The sequence below is a fragment of the Monomorium pharaonis genome, unplaced genomic scaffold, assembly GCF_013373865.1.
Source record: "Monomorium pharaonis isolate MP-MQ-018 unplaced genomic scaffold, ASM1337386v2 scaffold_63, whole genome shotgun sequence".
NCBI classification, from domain to species: Eukaryota; Metazoa; Arthropoda; class Insecta; order Hymenoptera; family Formicidae; genus Monomorium; species Monomorium pharaonis.
Window position 1 is genome coordinate 21,669 of NW_023415945.1, and position 10,721 is coordinate 32,389.

At 31.5% G+C, this 10,721-nt stretch overlaps 1 pseudogene; it reads right to left on the reverse strand.

The window, feature by feature from the left end:
• Positions 1–3,857: 3,857 nt before the first annotated feature.
• On the reverse strand, positions 3,858–4,127 carry LOC118648725 (annotated as a pseudogene).
• Positions 4,128–10,721: the final 6,594 nt, after the last annotated feature.

Sequence of the window (10,721 nt, forward strand, 5' to 3'; positions counted from 1 at the left end):
CTAATATTTAACTTCGAAATGACCATGATAAATTTTCTGCTTCAATCCTCTGGTATAGAATTTAAACAAACAAAAAAGTAAAAAAATAAGATCAAAATTTTTAAATCCTTCATAAAGTTGTTTCTATTTGTATATTTTATTTATATTTTAGAAATATTAAAATAATTTTTATTTTTTAATTGATTCACATTTAATTTTTAATAATGAATTTTTTAAATATGTCGCATGTTGTAGCATAGTTGAGATATTACTTTGTTAACAATTTAAATATAATATTTATCAAATGTAATGTGATAAAATGGTTTTAAAAGCCAGTATCATACTCAATGTGAAGTATAATTCCTCTTTCTTGAATTAAAGAAAGTATTTTTTGTTAAATCATTCGTATTAAAAAATGCATAGAAGTAAACATTAAGGAGTAATAAAATTGATCAAACGTGATAATCACAGATGTAAATCTAACTATACGAAAATAATAAGTTTCGAAACTTCTGGTTTCTTCCACTTTTGTAATATGCAATTAAAAATTATATCCACGTAGAAAAAAAGATTCGCTGTTACAGCAAAATCACAATTGTTACTACACATTTCTCAATGTAAAAATTGTGCTATCATCATCAATTATTTGATGGTTGCGCAACGAAAAATACAAATTATGTTGAAAAAAGCAAACTTTTATCAAATATTTATAGAAACATGGATTTGCTTCTGAAGCAAATATAATGCTGCTGTCAAAGCAAAACAATATGCTATTGTAACAAAAGCTTACAGAGAGAGCATACAATTATTTTCAACAAATAAAACTTGTATTCTCAATGTTTTTACTCTTTGCACAGAAAGTAACACATTTGCAAACTATGTTCTCCACAATCAGATCATTTTCTCCGTACATGAATTATTATTTTAAAAAATTCACATATATTATTTTTTGGATTGACAGCGAAAAATGTTATTTTTACTTTGTACAAGTATAAATAACTTTTTGTACAAGTAATCTTTTTCAACAGTTGCCAAAAACAGATATGCGAAGTGCGCGGACTGGAACGTGAGACATCGAAAAATTATCCATGAAAATGTGCAAAGAGGCGACGTCTTGTCTCGATTGTTCATAGAAAAAATGTTTATCATCACCGCCACCTAGAGACCGATGCGAGTGCGTAAGTGACGTGATTAGTCATCGACGCAAGCTGATATCAAGTTAAAACGCTCGCCGAGAATTATCCATCTGTGAGTCACGCGGAATCTGCGTATCGCATCGCATCGCGTCGCATTGCGTCGCCTAAAAACCGAGTACCAAACTCTTTGTCATGTCAGCGAAATCATTCAAATTCCCTCGATCCGGAGGATAACTTATGATAACGTCAATGACGCGAGATAACGATGGTTTTTAAAAAACATATTAAACGCTGAAAATGTAAACTGACTATCGCTATAATTATTCCCTTATTTTGTATATAAAGTATTAAGTATTAATTTAATTGTAAACATTATGAAAAAAGTCACAAGTTTACGCGAGATATTAAAATTTTATAAATATATCTTACTTTAATGCACATATTGGATAAAAAATTTACATATTGGAAATTGCATTTTTTAAGTGTATCTTAATACTTTTATGCAGAACTGGAGAAATCATATGGCTTCTATTAAAAAAGATAATGAAATCATCATATCTTCACAACCAAGGATATAGTATTCCTCAAAACCATAAAATGTAACCCTCAATTATTTTTTACTATTTAGAATAACAAAGATATTTAAATTAGTTGTGACATCTGCATAAAGTGACTAATAATTTATATCTTAAATTTGTTTTTAAATTACATTAACAAAACGTTGGAGTGAGGCTTGAAAACGACAGCTTAATTAATTCGAGTTTCTGTTACATAAAATTTGTCTGTAACGCGAACGACAGAACTGTTTTATAGTGCCGCAATACTAATTCGCGACTGATCCGACCGATTACGTTTCACTGTTCGTTCTCTAGGTATACTGTTTTCTTCATCGCGTAATGCTTCATATCGTACTTTGATTGTCGGGGCGCGATATACTCGCTGGCGGTTGTACACACGCGATCACTGCACGCTTGCATTTACGCACATGACCGCAACTTGTAATTCGAGTTTGCGATACAACATTACTGGCGTGAGTGACAATATCTGTGATGATAAAGCGATTGCTTATGCGACCACACGAACATGTTGAATCTCTTGTCGCGAGGAAACCTAACTAAAGTTAAAATTGGTTTTACACTGTTATATTTTTTCCTTTCTTGAAGGCTCGTCAGATTTCAGGTTTACAATTTGATTACAACAAATATAACATAAATATTCTGAGAAAACAAAGTACTTACTCGGACTTTGTAAAAAGATTTCTTAAGAGTTCTCTGATTTTTTAGAGAATTTTATTGTGTATTCAAACTTTTAGATAACACATATTAAAGTATGGAAACACACATTTAAAATAAATTTATTGTTATCTTTCTCTGTTTTTTCTTGTATGACCGGGAAAAAATTAAGAATGATGATTACTTACGATATATCTTTATTATAATTAATATTGATATAAAAATAAGAATTTCATTCTTAATTAATATATACTTAGCCATACTCTGAGACCGTTTAATAAATTATTTAAAAAATTGTAACAGACAAAAATGTAAACAAAATAAATTTTCCTAGTAGATTGATGATAATATTTGACACTGAGGAATATAGCTACATCAAACTCATTTTACTAATCTCACTAAACTCAGAATTCTGCCATTTTTATACTAAAACTTTCAAAATTGACAAAAATTAACATATTTTATCTTGAGAACTGGAATATATCATTTGATCGATCTCTTCCTGCCAAACCTGTGTTTGCATTTTTTCTAGACTGCTGTCGATTGCAATTTATGCGAATTATTGGAACGCAAGCAAACATGAATACTCAAACCAACGACCCAACTAAAGGGAGAACATTTTTTCCAATTGTAGAAAACAGTTTGTGACGGGCGTGTGCGAAAACGCACATCGGTATAATAGAGGCATGTGCGAATGTCCGCGGGATGAGTATTGAGTGACAAGCCGATAATGATAAGCCCGTAGCGATGTGGAAGGGAAGCCTGCCGGTTAAATCGAAGCGACCGTGCGAGGGGAGTCATGAATAAACGTCGCGTTAATTGTCCGACACGTCCCACAGGTAGCGATGGGCCTAAGACACATTAGATCACTTAGATTTGATCATATGAAAATTTAGAATAGTGTCAAATATATCCTTAATTATATATATATATATATATATATATATATATATATATATATATATATAAAAGAATCGTTTCTTCGGATTTTTCAGAAATTTTATTCAAAATTCTAGAAAAGATTAGAGAATTCTGTAAGCTTTGAAATAAATTTATTTTATTATGTCTTTTTTCATAACAATTTATATAACATTGTCTTATCAATTTACTAACACACTCGTGATATTTTTTAATTGTCTAAATTATTTTATTAATATTTTTTTAATTTTGGCTCGCGAAGATCGTTTCACGTGTTTGCGAAATTAATAAAATTTTACCGCATGTCGTAAAAAGGATGAGACCGGAAGTTTTCGTTCGTGAATGGAGAAAAGGATTTCTAGAGGCAAATTTAAAGGAGACGGATTAACTTCTTCGTTGCCTTCACGAAAGTTGCAGTCCCTTTGCGCATAAAATATACGAAAATAAATATTCTCCAAGAAAAAAAACATAGCGAAGAATTTTCTAACTGATAACATAAATTTTTACTTTAAAATTGTCTCGGCGGTTTTTGTGACGAAGCTCTTTTATGTTATTTACAACGATTATTTCGGAATGAAAGCTGTCATCATACCTAATAGCCGCAGGACACGAGGTATTCGCCCAGTTTTTCAACGACAGATGCGGCTTGCTGTGGCTGTATGGGTCCTCGTACAGGGAAACAACTACGGCTTGCGTCGTCTTCATGCAATGAACGCCGACTTTGCCGAGTTTTGCCCTTATCACACGGTCCGTGCCCGACAGGTAGATGTACCTATTACCGGCTAAGGTAACCCCCCGACGACGTCAGGATGTCTTGCTCTTCGAAACTCTGCACTAATTTCGCGAGCTCTTCTTTACTTACCTAGAAATAAAAATAAATTCCTTATTAGGATACACAGTGACTGCACGATGTCACACTTAAGCTAAATGTCTTTGGTGTATGTGTATTCCGGAGTTGCATGAAAAGCCACGGTTTTTTTTTTATCGTAAAAGTTATTCTGTGCTAATTGTCCGTGTTAATCGACTCTTTATTAAAGAATTGTTCGTAAGAAAAGAGAATCAGAAGTATCCTATGTGAAAAAATTACTCTCATTTGTATAGATGGAGATATAATATGATAAGGAAGATATTATCTTTTAAGAAACTTCTTTCGTTCAAGCATAAATTTCTTGGAAACCACACGACATGACAAAGATCTCAGATTTCAAAGCCAAGTGTCTCAGAGTCAATACTCTAACCCGTTCGTGCCTAATGGGTCGGTCGACATATAGAAGAGAGATAATCAACGATAAGAACCATAATTCACGTTAGCATCGATCCAATATGCTATAGCAATTGTTGCCAAGTATAGCGATCGTCCTACATCAAGTTGGATGACGACGAGCCCTTAATCTCGTCGAAGGTAAACTGCCATAATCTTATCAAGGCTCGCTCTTTCGCCAGTAAAATCACGTTTGATTGATACGAAATGGATTGCAAGGTGTTTATTCAAATTTTGTAAAAGAATTCCGTCAGAATTCCCGATTCTATTCCAAATTCTAGATAAGATTAGAGAATTTCTTAATGAAGTTTTGACATAAATTTTTCATATTATACTTTTTAATACTCTTTAGAGGAATACTCGGTTATTCCAATTTCTTGATAAACTTACCTTATCAGATAAATATATGTGTCTTTATTTATTTAAGGAAATAAATGTAGATAGATACATGCTTACTTGATAGGTAAGTTTAAGTCAAGAAGTTGGCACAACCGGCTTTTAATCACAAATGTTCCAAAAATTTCTCTGAATTTCAATAAAATTCCATAAAAATTCATGATGTTCAAAAATAAATAAGAAATTTCCTGCAAATTTGAATTTTTCCGGTTTTTCCCAATAGTAAACATCCTATACGATTAGCGCGTGAGCCTTTTTGTACTTTACATCGATCTTCTTTATTTAAAGTGGATTTCTTTTCCGGGGGAGGGGGAGAGGAGAGATCGAGACAGAAATTTTGAGAGGTTTAATTTCTCTCCAAAACACGATAAAGTATGATACGGCAAAAGATAGACGTGTCTAAAAGCTATTCTTCATAAAAATGATGTAGACGGAGCATCCATGAAAGCCGATCGATGGGCCTAAATTGTGACGCGCGTTGCAGTTAATCTGAGATGATCTAAAACGACCTTGAACTATAAGTGCACTCGATTACAGCGTCTTTGTATGGCCGGTCGCAGTCTTCTTTCTCACGGTTCTGCACATTCATGCACGCCCGGCTTGACTTTGCTCTCTCTCGCACTCGCTCTCGCTCTCTCCCTCTTACCGTAACTATTTCCGCCGAAACGTCGCTCTTTTTAAAATACATTTACATTCCGGTCAAAGTGCAAATGCGTGAATGTGTTTCACGAAAAAAAGTCGAAGCAAAATTCAACATTTTTTTTATCATTACTTTGTCGATTTTGATAGAAAATAACACCTCGATTTAATTTCATACGAAAAACATACTTCCGCGAAATCCCATATTGCTCATTTGTAACACACGGAAAAAATATGATTAAATTAACAAGATATATTTAATTAAGCAATTTTAGTGAAGGTAATAAAAATCTTTTAATCGTGCAGTAATAAAATCAAATTATTTTAGTATGCGATAAAAAAATTTTGATATGAAACTATAAGATTCGCTAAACATTTTCTACTTCTACAAAATTTTTAAAATAAACCGCCATTATATAGCGTAGTGAAGTAAATAAGCAAGATTTATATTGAAAAATGGTTATAAAATATTTAATAAATAAAAGACCTTTTTTGAGAAATTTCTTATATTAAGAAATATATTTTATATTTCTTGATAAAATGGAATGCAACTGATAATTCTAAATTGATGAAGAATTAATTAAGAGAGGGAACGTTTAACCGGTACTTTCTTTTGCGCTTTTTGCTTACAGCGTCGTAGAAAGGAGGTCACGTCACCCTTGTAAGGATCCACTCTTTTAATATGCACGCTGCAATCGTGATTATGTATTTAGTCATCGGCAAAGTTTGAGAAAAAATGCTATAATACCTTGCTTGATTTTCCTGTATATGTATATATATATACATATATACAGACAATATAATATTATATGTATATTATGTTTATCTCACATACTGTTTGTGAGTCAGAACTATAACGTTTTCCCTGACTCGTACTGATAATGAAAAAAAACTCGCTCGATTTATCGGAAGCGCGATAAAATGCAGTTATTCGATATTTTAGTCTATTGCATTAACAGAAAAAAAAATTTGTCTCTAGTTGTACTGATTCATAACGATGATTCACATACATAGTTTATTTATCAATTTCATTTATTTAATATCATAAAATTCAAGTAAAAATTACTTATATAATATTTTAGAAGCATAACTTATGCAACTTCAAAAAATAGAATAAAGAAACATAAAGAAAATATAAGTTTACATTGTATAAGATTCGCATTTTTACAATGTGATTTTTTTATAATCACACATACATTTAATATAATAAATTACATCACTAAAAAATATAAAGCTATTATCTTTTCTTATTTTAAATAAGTCAAAATAAAAAAAGATTTTCAAAGGCCATATATACACATCACACACTACATGCACATACATTTGCATTTTTATGAAGTTGTTTTATTTAAACTTTGGAGATAATTCAAAGTCATTAAACTATTAATCAGCAACCTCTGTAACTTTATAATAAGAAAAAAAAACAAAATCTGTAATTTAATTTGGACTATTTATATTTGGCGATCAGATTTGACAGTTTTTATTTCTTAAAGACTAAAAAGAAATTATATTTCTTATACATTGATTTAATTTAGCGAAAATGCCAAATATAAAAATGTGAGTCACGATAAGACTCCGAGACCCATGACACGGGGCTACTTTCCAATATGGTACGACCCTGAGACCGATGAATCATTCCTTTGAAGCTGATGTTTCATCTTCGTTTAACCCTTTAGTTACAAATGTTATACATATACATACAGCTAACTCGAGAATTTTCCAGTAAAAGCAAATTCAGTCCTCTAAGTAAATAATAAGAGAGAATATATTATAAATTATTTATATACTTTTATATAATAAATTATAAATAAAATAAAAAGATTTCTCGCTTTTAATGTATGACATTATCATTATACCGATTGACATCCGAAAAAATCTATACATGATATGCAGTTGAAATATTTTGAAGTAAATATTACTATGTTAATGACAATTAAAAGCGATCTGATTTCATTATCAATTGGTTTTATAAAACGAAGTATCGAACGTTGTTCAGCTCTTTCCACATCAATTAAGTTACTTAATCGTGATAATTTAATATTGAGCTAATTAGAGCAGGTTGGAACTTTGCAAGATATTTCTACGAGAGTCGCTATGAGTCTCGCTCTGAGATAAATGCAAGATACGCCAAAACATATAATCTTATCTTAACAATGAATTCGCTAAACATTTTTTAAATGATGTAGTTAATTGCAATGCACGAGAAGGCCTTAGTAAGTCTCGAGTAAGTCATAGAATAAAATTAAGATCTCATTACTTATGTCAATAAAAACTTCGTTACAATGTGTATCTTTCTTTCAAGTATCAATATTAATTATATCAAGCATGAATACAAATATAATTACTTAGATTGTCGAGATATGCAAAAAATGTCAAATATTAAGTATCAAATAAAGAAAAAAAATTGTCTATTAAATTTTATGAAGAGATTTCCCTAAATCCTTTGCTTTATTATAAAATAAAGTCCTTTTTCACAATTGCATCCGAAAAAATTGAATTCAAAATAATTGATGCGAGAATAAAGTCGAATCATTTGCTTGCCTTTTTCGAAGCACCTGCATTATTCGCGTGGCGTTTCCGTCTTATAAGGAGTATTAATTTATATCCGATCTCAGAGCAGAGACCTTGTCCTAAATTTTAATGAAACTTTTAATCTACCCAGGGTTCCGAAACTCACAATAAGATTAACAAGAAGGGCAAGGGGGAAGAGGACTAGCGAGTGAGAGAGGGCAATCCGGAAGAAAATCTGAGCAATATATTTTTATTCTTTTTAATAGTACTCGTTTAATTTGTCAATATATACTTTGTTCAATATTCAACATTAAATTCAATATTATAAAGTGCATGGATTTTAGAGGAAATAACGATTAAAATAATCAAGACACGATTGTATGTTAAATGTTTTTAAACGGGAAAGAACGCGATAAAACGGAGCTTGTCAAAATGCAATAATTTTCATATGCGTTATCACGTAATACGCGTGCCAGAACAATTAGTTTATTATAATTTACCGTTATTTTAAAATAAAACTTGTTTAAAAATAATTAAGATAAGACGGAGACGTATACAATTATACTCAATTAAAATCGAGAAAAAGGTCCTCTCCTCTCTCCAAAATACTGTAAAGAATTTAGTTTACGAATATATTACATCTCAGGTAGGAATTGAGGATGGATATGGATGCCTGATAGTTAAATTACGATAATAAATTATGATAATTGAAAGACGAAGAAATATTTTTTTCCTGAGACCAGGACCTGCTCTCGGCGGCCCTGTTCGCGACGCGAGGTTGCTGGCCGACCAATCGACAGACCGATCGGCCGGGCTATCGGCCAGCCGGCCGGCGTCGCCATTTTGGCATTGACGATCAGAAAGCGTGCGCGCCGAGGCCACGCTGCAGCTGGCGACCTTTATTTTCATGCTAGCGACAGCTTCTCGAGTGGTCATGTGCGATCTCTCCTAACCTAACCTGTTCTAATCTAATCTACAATTGTTTTTCTGATTTGGGGATATCGATAAGAATTCCGCCCCTCACGAAAGTTTCGAGCAGCGATTCTTAACTGTACCTAATTTAAAGCCATATAGTTTACCATCTAGTCATCGGGAAACTTTTGATAAATTTTTAGTTGGTTACTTCAAATATTGACGCGCTATTTTGCGCAATGTTATGCAAAGTCTACAATATCAGCAGGAGTAATGAAGTAGTAAGGAATAAGAATAACAACTGACCAATTAAAAACCGTAGTAGGAGTAAACGAAATGGGCAAATCTTATTTCTTATTTCATATTTCTTACTTCTTACTCCTACTCCATTACTCCTGCTGACATTGTAGACCTTGCATTACGCTTTATTTATCTCATATTATAATTCTAAAGGTACATTGCAAATAACAGTCATCTTAATGATAAAATTACCGACAGAATTCGCGATGAGGTTTAAAAATGCAAGGTGGAGGGCGCAACAATCACGATAGCAGCTTTCACTGGCGGAGATTCATCGAGTCACAAAATTCTTTTTTTTTTTTTTATATTTTTAAAAATCAACCGTTGTGTAACATCGAGACACGACAATAAAACATAGAATAAACTTCTGGAAATGACTTGCAGTCATATGCATATATATCACTTAAAATGGAGAATGACACCAGCTCTATAAATATAATTGTACTTTATAAAAAAATATGCATGTTTTATGCGGAGACGAGTTGTCCACAAGAGATTTACATTAAGTTATACAATTTCATCTACGACTACTCTACTCATGAATTAACTCTTGTAATATCAATGGTACTAAATCAAAATAGTGATTTTATAATAATCAATTTAATAATATCTGTATTAAATTGAATTAAAATATAAATTTGTAAATATGTTTTCACGATATTTATTTTTGATAGATATCGGCATTTAACAAATTTATTCTGACTTTCAATTAATTCTTATTAATTAAAGAAAAAAATTCAAATATAAATAACGTATGTCTCTTCTCTCTTAAAAAAAGGTTTGTGTGTGCTTATTAAAAATAAATGAAGAGCCGATTGTTCCAACTTGTTGGTAAACTTACCTATCAGATAAATATGTGTCTTTATTTATTTAGAATAGAAAAAAAATGAAGATAGACACATGCTTACCTGATAGGTAAGTTTACCAAGAAGTTAAAGCAACCAGCCCTAAGAAACTAATACAATAAGGTCATAAACATATATCAACTTTCTTTCATGTTAACAAAACAAGAGCTATCGCTGAAAGTGCACAACACGTAATGGAATATATATGTATACACGAAGTATCGGCAAAATGAGCGAATTAAACTCTAATTAGTGTTTAACTAAATCTTAATTTAAAGAATAAATTATAATTTGAGAAGCACATTAGCAATTTCAGCTTGAGAACAAAACGTAATATATTGATGTTAGATAGTCTTTATTAATTTTGATATTTGGATTAAAATATCCTCTACATGACAGTCTGTTCCCATTCCCTGTATTTCGGAGAGTTCAAAATTATAACAAGTCAACGAAGTGATTATTCGAATCGTTTCAAGGAGCTGCTCTTTAAGGAAGTTGGAGAATGTAAAGTGTACCTTTCGAAGTGATCAGACACGCGGTAATATTCGAGATTTTCGTATAATTTTGAGTGAATATTTTCGAAATATAAGAG